Source organism: Pimephales promelas, chromosome 18 (assembly GCF_988280905.1).
Source record: "Pimephales promelas chromosome 18, fPimPro1.hap1.1, whole genome shotgun sequence".
Lineage (NCBI taxonomy): Eukaryota > Metazoa > Chordata > Actinopteri > Cypriniformes > Leuciscidae > Pimephales > Pimephales promelas.
This window is the reverse complement of record NC_142786.1, coordinates 13971184-13982597: the sequence shown is the minus strand read 5'-3', so window position 1 is coordinate 13982597 and position 11414 is coordinate 13971184. Positions and strand designations below refer to the sequence as shown.

At 42.0% G+C, this 11414-nt stretch overlaps 1 long non-coding RNA gene across 1 annotated transcript; it reads left to right on the top strand.

The window, feature by feature from the left end:
• Window positions 1-4245, top strand: LOC148970947 (uncharacterized). Its single transcript, XR_016147367.1, has 2 exons — window positions 1-357; window positions 2152-4245. It is a non-coding gene; the product is annotated as an uncharacterized LOC148970947 (long non-coding RNA).
• Window positions 4246-11414: the final 7169 nt, after the last annotated feature.

The following is an 11414-nucleotide window of genomic DNA, read 5'->3' as shown; positions in this document are numbered from 1 at the left end:
AAAGCTGAGCTTCTCAGCTACCAATAGACACCTCGATCATGTCTCTAAGCCACTCAGATGCTGAGATTTGGCCTTCTAAAGACGAGAAGGCGGGGCTTCATCTTCAAATTTCAGCTGGCGCCAGCGATTGACGCAGACGAGTTGGAGTAAAGTTCGGGATAGTTTGGTGATTTGGACAGTGTTTTTCGAGTTATTGCGTGCTTTGGAGTGTTTTGTCTTTGGACAATGGCTTCAAGAAAGGTTTTTGTCGGTGTCGAGGCTGTTTTGGCGGAGCTCGATCGAGAGAGCGACTTGTAATGCAAGTTTCGACTCTGTCAGACTGGCTGCTTCTGAACTTGGAGAGGATCCAGGATTTGAGTAAGTACACATTCAAACTTATAAACGTTATATTTTTTTATTTCATGAACGAATGCATGCAACAATTGTTTAAAATATTCATGCATTAGACATCGAGAAATGTCGCAAACTATGCGCGCTCTAATTCAAAAACGCACATGCGTTAGCATGGGTGGTCTTGCTAATGCATGTGCATTTTTTTCTTCGTTTTGTTTTTTTTGCGTAAATGTTTGTGCATGTATATTTGATATTCATTTTGCACCCAAAAACATATGCATGCAATAATAAACGAGCATAACCATGGATATATTTTTGCCATAGTTCAAATATGCTTGGGTGGTTTTGCTAAGCTGTTTGGGGCACACGTGCTAAAAAGTTTTTTTTTTTTCTTTGTTGCATATTTGTAGTTTGCACGTGCTTCAATTGCAATGGTTGCATGTAGAGGGCTGCATTGGGATTGGGTCCCGCCGGGTCCCGCGGGACCCAACGCAAATCTCGCGGGAGCGGGCGGTTTGAACTTTGATGCGGGCGGGAATGGGCAGCGAAAAAAAACGGCTGCGGGATCAGGAGGTAGCCTTCACATGATGGAGAATGAGAAGATGTCAATAAATGACGTGGAAAATAACCTCAAAAGAGGTATTTTCAGCACAAAAACTAAGAAAGGCAAGTCTGACATTAGGAGAAGTTTCTCAATTGTCTGTGACAAAGACGGAAAGGAACTGGACTTTGTTCATTCTGACAAATGTGCAAAAATACTCGTCTATATTTTTTTTTTTTTTTTTTTGCAAAGCAGTCTTTTTTTATGTGCCCTGGGATGGTGCTTGATAAATGTTAAAAAAAGGTTTAAAAGGTTTTGATAAAAATGAAATTATATTTGAATGTATTGTGTTTTGTCTTGTTCTCATAAGCTAGCTGCTTTCAGACTTGCTTTCTGTTCATTTACAATAATTACATTATTATCAAGCCTGACGGAATACAATAGCCAAAATCAAAGTACTTGAGAAACGTGCGGTAGCCTAAGCATTTTAAATGTCCCCGAACGATAGCCAGGATTCATCTTCCTGATCAGTGCATCAGAATACATGCGGGCCAGGGAAACGAAACAAACAACCCCATGAATCTCTTTAATAATAGTAATACAAATAAGTGTTTTTTTTTCCTGCGGGACGGGAGAAGACACAAAATCAATGCATCTCTATTATTGTGCGGGAATAAATTCTCAGAGTTTTGCGGGTGCGGGCGGGAGTGGACATACATTTTGCGGGTGCGGGCGGGAGCGGAACACATACGTTGCGGGAGCGGGCGGTGATGGTCAGAAATTCGGCGGGTGCGGGCAGGAGCGGGATGAAGAAAACAGTCCCGCGCAGGACTCTAGTTGCATGCAATGTTTCCAGGTGTTGCTCCTCAGTTTCATTGATGCATGCAGGTGTGTCATGTTTCAGTTCAATTGATGAATAAATGCCTGGAAAATAAATCTGCATGTAACATTTTAGCACACATACTAAAACGAACATGCATGCACATATTTGTTCATCAATTAAATTGTGTATGTGTCAAAAAGCAAATGCACCAAAGCTGTATACATAATATATTATCTATACATGAAATGCATTTTGCATGTTTCTGTCATATTTGATGTGGTGCATGCACAAGTTGTGCTCCTTTATTTTTGCCCACATGTATTTGTGTATCTTATGTGGATTTACAAATTATTATTTTGAATCTGTTATGTGCATATGTGAATAATTTTTGTGTGTAATATTAGCATGCATTTCTGAATCAAATGTGTATTTACACATTTGTTTTGTTTTGCAGTCTGGACAGTGGCGATGAGTGGCAGCCAGATCAGCCATGCACCAGCAAGGAGGTTGTCCCACCTCAAACCTCCAAGACCCCCACACCATCTATTGGTGATTCTGTGAGGCGGCCACAGAGAGGTGGAACTCCTACCATGCAGAGCTCCATCTGTACGTGGGACGAAAAGGTCAGCAAGTGCGATGTCAGAGGATGATGGCACAGAAAGGTGGAATGACCCTGCAGTGTGGAGGATGAGGTTCCAGCGCTACCAAATTTTCTTCCAAAGAGAAACCCGGGAGCGCAGCTTGTAATGGACAGGATCTATTCCCCGTTGCAGCTCTTCCAGCTCTTCTTCTCAAGCTCTGTGGTGGAAACCATTGTGATGAACACCAACAGCTTTGCACAAAAGAGGTCGGAGGCTGGAAAACGTTTCCATTGGTTGCCTTTCGATGCACATGAACTGTATTCGTACATGGCACTTGTCGTCTACATGGGGCTCCTCGGTGCAAAGAACATTGTTGACTACTGGTCTGGTAAAGAAATTTACCGCTTAGGTGATAGAAAGATAATTCTTTTTTTATATATTCGCCGTCACATAGTGGATTCAAAAGAAACTTTCTGAAGGGAAATAAACCAAACAGATCCTAAATTACAGATTCTCAACTAAAAACAAAATTTAAAAATGAATCAAAATCTGACTTTTTGTCCTTATTTATAATACAATTGTGAATACATACAATAAAATATATGCAATATTCTACCACTGTGTTAAAATTTAGAGTGTTTTTTATCAAATGAGACCATTTTCATCCATTTACTCCAATGTATGTGTGTAGGACACCATTTTAAAGTCAGGTATGCCCAATTCTTTTAGCAATCAAAAATGGAGACTTCGAAAGTACATTTGGAGACGCCAGTGACTCCTTTCAGATAAATCTCAATAACTTTTCAGTACAATGAGATATCAAAAAAAATTCTTTTTGTCCCTGTTTACAGCCACCTAGTGGAATCAAAAGAAACTTTCTGAAGGGAAATAGACCAAACAGATCCTAAATTACAGATTCTCAACTAAAAATAAAATTTAAAAATCAATCAAAATCTGACTTTTTATTTTTATTTATCATAAAATTGTGAGTAAATAGAATAAAATATATGCAATATTCTACCATTGTGTTAAAATTTAGAGTGTTTTTTATCAAATGAGACCGTTTTCATCCATTTACTCCAATGTATGTGTGTAGGACACCATTTTAAAGTCAGGTATGCCCAATTCTTTTAGCAATCAAAAATGGAGACTTCAAAAGTACATTTGGAGACGCCAGTGACTCCTTTCAGATAAATCTCAATAACTTTTCAGTACAATGAGATATCAAAAAAATTATTTTTGTCCCTGTTTACAGCCACCTAGTGGAATCAAAAGAAACTTTCTGAAGGGAAATAGACCAAACAGATCCTAAATTACAGATTCTCAACTAAAAACAAAATTTAAAAATCTAAATTTAAAAATCAAAACCTGACTTTTTGTCCTTATTTATCATAAAATTGTGAATACATACAATAAAATATATGCAATATTCTACCACTGTGTTGAAATTTAGAATGTTTTTTATCAAATGAGACCATTTTCATCCATTTACTCCAATGTATGTGTGTAGGACACCATTTTAAAGTCAAGTATGCCCAATTCTTTTAGTAATCAAAAATGGATACTGTAAAAGTACACTATGACTCCTTTCAGATAAATCTCAATAACTTTTCAGTACAATGAGATATCAAAAAAATTCCTTTTGTCCCTGTTTACTGCCACCTAGTGGAATCGAAAGAAACTTTCAGAAGAGGCATAGACAAAACAGGTCCAAAGTTACAGATTTTCAAAAAAAAAGTATTAAAAATTTTTATAAAAAATTTAGATTTTATATGTATTTATCAAAACATTGTGAATAAATACAATAAAATATATGCAATATTCCACCACTGTGTGAAAATTTAGAGTGTTTTCTGTAAAATGAGACCATTTTTATCCATTTACTCCAATGTATGTGGGCAGGACGCTCTTTTAAATTCAGATATATCGAATTGTCTAAAAAATTCAAAATATGCTGCAGAGCTGAAGTGGGAGGAGAGTGGTGCTTTTGCTCGTGATGACAGCGATGTAGGATGTATCCCATCTCTCCAGCTAAAAATCCGTCTCCACGATACCACATTTGTGAAACACACATACATGTCCATCCCGAAGCCACTTCGCAGAAAGGTTAAAGAATACCTGGAGGATCTGTTAAATAAGGGGTGGATTACTAAATCTAAGTCACCATATTCTTCACCAGTAGTCTGTGTGCGTAAGAAAGACGGAACTCTCCGCCTCTGCTGTGACTATCGGGAGTTAAACAAGAAATCCATTCCAGATAGACACCCCATTCCCCACATACAGGACATGCTCGATAGCTTGGCTGGCAACACCTGGTTTTCAGTCCTTGATCAAGGCAAAGCCTATCACCAGGGGTTTGTAGAGGAATCCAGCCGACCTCTCACTGCATTTATTACACCGTGGGGACTATATGAATGGGTGAGGGTCCCTTTCGGATTGTCAAATGCACCTGCTGAATTCCAAAGGAGCATGGAGGAGTGCCTGAGAGAATTGCGTGATGAGGTATGTCAACCATATTTGGATGATAACTTAGTTCATTCTAAAACATTTGATGATCATCTCCAGGACATTAGAAAAGTGCTGCAGTGCTATCAAAATCATGGTGTCAAACTAACACCTCGAAAATGTGAAGTGTTCCGAAATCAGGTACGATTCCTAGGGAGGCTGGTGACAAAAGATGGGTACACGATGGACCCGGCCGACGTTGCTCCTGTCCAAGCACTGAAAGAAAGGACCCCTAAGACAGTCGGTGAGGTGAGAAAGTTGTTAGGATTCCTCTCCTACTACCGGTCTTACATTGAAAACTTTTCTTGCAAAGCCGCACCTCTTTATCTGCTGCTCGCCGAAAAAAAGACACCAACAGGGAAAGTACAGATGAAGCGGAAAGGAAAAGGGAAACATGGCCAAGGACAGCTTGCGTCATCACATCCAGTCACGTGGACAGATGAACATCAAAAGGCCCTCTGTGAGTTAATTGATTATTTATCTAACCCACCAGTGCTGGGATATCCAGATCTGGATGAACCTTTTGTACTCCATTGCGATGCTTCACAGGAAGGCCTTGGTGCGGTGCTTTATCAAAGGCAAAGAGGCAAGTTAGTGGTTATAGCATACGGATCAAGGACCCTAACCCCTCCTGAGAAAAATTACCATCTTCACTCAGGAAAGTTGGAGTTCTTGGCCATGAAGTGGGCTATATGTGAGCGGTTCAGAGACTATGTCTATCTTGCACCATCATTCATTGTGTACACGGACAATAACCCTCTCACATATGTGATGTCAACAGCCAAGTTAAATGCCACAACGTACAGATGGGTTGCGGAACTTGCTGACTTTCGATTTACCATCAAATACAGCCCAGGAAAGTCAAATGGGGACGCAGATGGCTTGTCACGTATGCCGCTGCAAATGGAACAGTACATGAAATCCTGTTCAGAAGAAGTGAACCCTGAAGTCATGGTCAGCTTATCTCAGTCAGCAGTAGTACAGAATCAGGAGAGAGGGCCGTGGTTGTGTCCACTTACAATTGAAACTGCGTTGTCGGGAGAACAGGAGGAGCTGTTCACTTCAGTGGCAGAGATCCCCAAGAATGTACTGAGAAAAGCCCAAGAGGAAGACCCTGAAATTGGAGAAGCTTTAGCATACCTCAAATTAAAACCGCAGCCCATGAACAGAAGTAAGGGTATAGAGGTTCGGGGACTGATGAGGGAGCGGGCAAAATTATACCTGGATGAACATGGTCTCTTGTTTCGGAAAACAGCGACTCGTCATCAGTTGGTATTGCCGAAGAGATACCATGAGCTTGTCTATAAGGAGTTGCATCAAGACATGGGCCACCTGGGAGCAGAAAGGGTGCTGAATTTAATCAGAGATCGGTTCTATTGGCCCCATATGCAAAAGGAAGTGGAACACTATGTCACACGTGTTTGTAGTTGCTTGAGAAGCAAACGTCCAAATAAAGTGACCCGAGCTCCTCTGATAAACATCACCACCACTTACCCATTTGAGCTGGTCTCTATTGATTTTCTGCATCTAGAAAAGTGTAAGGTGGTTATGAATACATTTTAGTTGTGATGGACCACTTTACGCGCTTCGCGCAGGCGTATGCATGCAGAAACAAGAGTGCCAAGACAGCGGCTGAGAAGGTGTTTGGGGACTTTGTTTTGAAGTTTGGGTTCCCGACAAAACTGCATCACGACCAAGGCAGGGAGTTTGATAACAAGCTGTTTTCAAAGCTGCAAGAGTACAGTGGTGTGCAAGGCTCCCATATGACACCGTATCACCCGCAGGGAAACGGTCAAGTTGAGCGGTTTAATCGGACTCTGCTAGCAATGCTGAGGACCTTACCAGAAACCGCCAAGGCCGACTGGAAGACATCACTTGCAAAAGTGGTGAATGCATACAACTGTACGAAAAGTGAGGCGACAGGGTTTGCTCCCTATTATCTCTTGTTCGGCCGGACACCCAGACTGCCCATTGACATCATGTTCGGTGTACCAGCAAAGGACCAAAGCTCCTCTTACCAGGACTATGCCGAGAACTGGAGGAAGAGAATGACAGAAGCGTACAAGTTAGCCTCAAGCGTGTCACACAAAGAGAAAGAAAGAGGTAAAGCTTTGTATGATAGGAAAGTACACGGAGCTGAACTGATCCCTGGGAACAGAGTATTGGTTCGGAACTTCAAGGAAAAGGGTGGACCGGGAAAGCTTCGATCATTTTGGGAAGAACAAGTTTATGTTGTCACCAAGAAGAAGTACCAGGATAGCCCAGTATATGAAGTTCGTCCTGAGCAGGGGAAAGGAAAAACAAGAATACTACACAGGAACCTACTGTTGCCGTGTGACTACTTACCTGTAGAGAGAGAATACTTACCGGGAAGACCTGAAAAAGAAAACAAGAAAAGAGGCAAAACAGAAAAAACATTGACACAGCGAAATCAAACATTCTGTGACAGTTCAGATGGTGAGGATGATTGGAAATGCCTGGTTGGAGTGCCAGTCAACAGGGAGAGTCAGAGCACCAGAAATGGTCAACAGTCAAAACCCCCAGAACTTGATTCAGAAGACATGGTGATGCTGAATGATGAAGAGTCGGGGGTGGAACATGAACATGGAGCAGGACAGGGAGATGATGATGTGTCCTCCTCAAGAGAAGAGGCTGAAGAAACTGATGATGCCGAAGAAAGTGACTGGGAGCCTCCTTCACAACCTGTCTGCAAAAGAGTATATCCTTTGAGAAACAGAAAACAAAAGAAAATGTTTACTTACCACACTTTAGGTCAGCCTAGTATTGTAGATGGGTAAACTGTTGAATTAAATTACAGTAATAAGTTCTAGCTAAAATGTTAAGGAGTTCAATTAAGACCAGGTTTATATATATATATTTCTTTAGTTTTAAAGAGAAAATGGTTACCGTAACATTCATAAAAAAAAAATACAAAGTAAATTGTTTCCATGGTGTAAGGTTAGATTCCTTCAGTGAACGTACAGATTCCTGTTAATGTACAGTGATGGTGGTAGAAGATCATGGTGCACAATGATGTCTGCTACAAACACACTTCATGGAAAAGGAGATACATGTTGTGTGTCGTGTGACAGTATAGCGCAAGTACTAAAACTGTTGTATCAATGACTCCTACCAAAGAAATAATTTAAGAGTGGATAACCAGTAATGTATTTTGAGAATGTTGGGACTACATTCTGTTTTGTAGGGGAGAATGTGGGGAAATCTAGAATATTCATTGATAGAATATATGTAATTTAATAATTGTTATAAGATAATTGTGAGTTAAAAGCTAGACCCACCCCCCTGTGTAATGTTTTTGTTATTTCAGTTATTTTGGTGGTTATTTAATTAGTCAGTATATGCACTTATATTCGTGGTATACAGCGATGTGAGGTGTGTCCAGTGGGTGGCTGTAAGCCAGAGGAAAAACCTAGACGAGATTATAAGTGTAGAGTGATGTTCACGCGAGGTTATGACGAGATTTGAAGCGTAGAGTTATGTTGTACTGTGTTGCACGGAGCTGTTGCGAATGACGCTGGCTGAATAAAAAGAACCCAACCATTCACACGCTTGTTCATTCCTTCAAGTGTGCTACACAAGCGTACATAGTGGCCTATCAGGTCCTAAAAAAAGGAAGCTTGGCAGCATAATAATAATAAATAATAATAATAATTCATTACATTTATATAGCGCTTTTTTTTTCTGGAAACTCAAAGCGCTTCACATAGAGGGGGGGGATCTCCTCAACCACCACCAATGTGCAGCATCCACCTGGATGATGCGACGGCAGCCATATTGCGCCAGAATGCCCACACACCAGCTTACTGGTGGAGAGGAGACAGTGATGAAGCCAATTGGTGTATATGGGGATGATTAGGAGGCCATGATGGACAGAGGCCACTGGGCAAATTTGGCCAGGATGCCGGGGTTACACCCCTACTCTTTCGAAAGACATCCTGGGATTTTTTATGACCACAGAGAGTCAGGACCTCGGTTTAACGTCTCATCCGAAGGACGGTGCTCTTTTGACAGCATAGTGTCCCCATCACTTTACTGGGGTGTTAGGACCCACACAGACCACAGGGTGAGCACCCCCTGCTGGCCTCACTAACACCTCTTCCAGCAGCAACCTGGTTTTCTCAGAAGGTCTCCCATCCAGGTACTAACCAGGCTCAGCCCTGCTTAGCTTTAGTGGGCAACCAGTCTTGGGCTACAGGGTGATATGGCTGCTGGCAATATTACAGATGTTGCCAGCAGCCATGGTGATATGGCTGCTGGCATATTACAGATACAGGGTGATATGGCTGCTGGCATATTACAGATGCAGTTAATGGAGTTTCATCTGTTAATCGAACAGTCCCAGAAGTGAGAAGAAAATGGTTCAACATTAAGCTTGACAGCAAAAAAACGAATTAGTTCACTTCGGAAAAATCGTATTCAAACAGGAGAGAGACCGCCATCGATCCCCATCTGATATTGGTTCTCAAAATAAAAGTAAAAAGAAAACCCATATGTAATTACTATATAAAAATTTTTTTTCAAAATGCTGTTTAAATATGTACCCGATTAAGGTGAATTAAAATGCAGCCTTACACTGTAAAAAATATTGTAGGTTTAACTTAAAAAAGTAAGTAACCTGGTTGCCTTAAAATTTTAAGTTAATTGAACTGGAAAAATACAGTGAAGGAGATTAATTTAATCATCAGAAACTCAAAATAATAAGTTATCTCAACTAAATAAATTATTATAAAGTTGATTTGACAAAAGAAAATATGTTGTGATGACAAATCTTGAAAATATTTTTTACAGTGTATTAATGAGCCAAATGTTCGGATGTTAAGCACACCATTTACGCGTGGCTGGGAGCAGGTGTGGATTTATTGCGTACTAACATTTGGAAAATACGAACATTTTAATGAATCCGAAAATTTACGCCAGAACCACTTTACACACGATTTACACACAAATTCGTTCTGCTCGTGTTTCATGAATGAGACCCAATGTCTAAAAAACCCCTCCCATATAGACAAATTGTACAGGCCTTAGATAAGGCTTACTGCGCTATTATTTCTGAAAAACTACAATAACATTTTCCTAAAAAACATTACAATAAAATAGACAAGCAAAGTAAACGAAATAGCTTATAAATGAAGATGGATTACATGCGGCCAAAACGCGCACATTGTTTGATTGTGCACATAGCATGGCACACATTGTTTGATTGTTTGATAACAGCTCCGTTATGGATAGATTCCGTCCAATATTTGATAACGAATCGGTTACCTAACGTAACCTCGGTTCTCTCTAGATGAGGGAACGAGTATTGCGTAAGCTAGCTTACGCTACGGGAAAGATTCATCTTTGCTGAGAAGTTGAAGCCAAAAAATTATTCCATAATTTTGTAATCATTGTCAACGCAGTCTCTTCTGAGGCAGACCATGAGCGGGCTAGCTAGCGGCTCATTGGTTCGCTCAGAGAGAATGCACGAACCTATGGGAGAGCGGCGCTGAGTCCGCGGCCAATGAGCGGACGGCGCTCGCTCACTGCGTCAGAGCCCGCCAAAGGGGGCGTGGCTACAGTGTATAAAGGTAGCTCTCCCAGGCTCGTTCGTCGATTCTGTCAGCATGAAGCGAAACGCTGGTGGCGCAAGCACGGCCGGGAACGCAATACTCGTTCCCTCATCTAGAGAGAACCGAGGTTACGTTAGGTAACCGATTCGTTCTCTTACGAAAGGTTCTCTAGTATTGCGTAAGCTAGCTTACGCTACGGGAACACCTGGTCAACGCCGTGCGCGCTATGTAACCACTAAGCATCCCAGGGGGGAACAACACCGGGGGAATCTTTAAGTGGACGAAGACAATAAGGCGGCCAGCATAGCGGCCGTTATCATCTAGTGCAAAACGCCCTAAGGCGGCCGGTGTAGCGGGCCGTGAACGTATAATGCATAAGCACATAGGGGAACACAAGGGGTGAGCCGGTTGTGATGGAACTCCCGATAGTGCGGCTTTCTATAGGAGAGCTGTATAGTACTAGACTGTAAGGCGGGAACTTCCAAGTTATAAAATCTGACAAAAGTGGAGGGGGAGGCCCATCCCGCAGCCACACAAATGTCGTGAATGGAAATTCCGCAGGACCATGCCCACGATGAGGCCATGCCTCTGGTGGAATGAGCCCTGATGCCCAGAGGGCAAGGCAGGTCTTTAGCGGCATAAGCAGAGGCAATCGCGTCTACTATCCACCTGGATAGAGTCTGTTTCGAGGCGGCTAATCCCTTGGTGCGGCCACCGAACGACACAAACAGCTGCTCTGAGCGTCTGAACGCAGCAACGCGTGTAGTGTACACTCTGAGATCCCGAACCGGGCAGAGGCGATCAGCGTCACGTTCGCTATCGGATGCAGGCAGCGCCGATAGAGAGATCACTTGCGCCCTGAAAGGGGTACCTGTGAGCATTTTGAACGGTCTCTTCATGAGCGCTTTTTTCAAAGCCCTGAGATCTAAGATCGGCCTGAGGCCGCCGTCTTTCTTGGGAACCAGAAAATAACGTCCGTAAAACCCCTACTCGGTCATAGATGGCGGGACTCTCTCTATAGCGCCCTTCTGCAGTAGCTTGGCTATTTCTGAGCGAAGCGT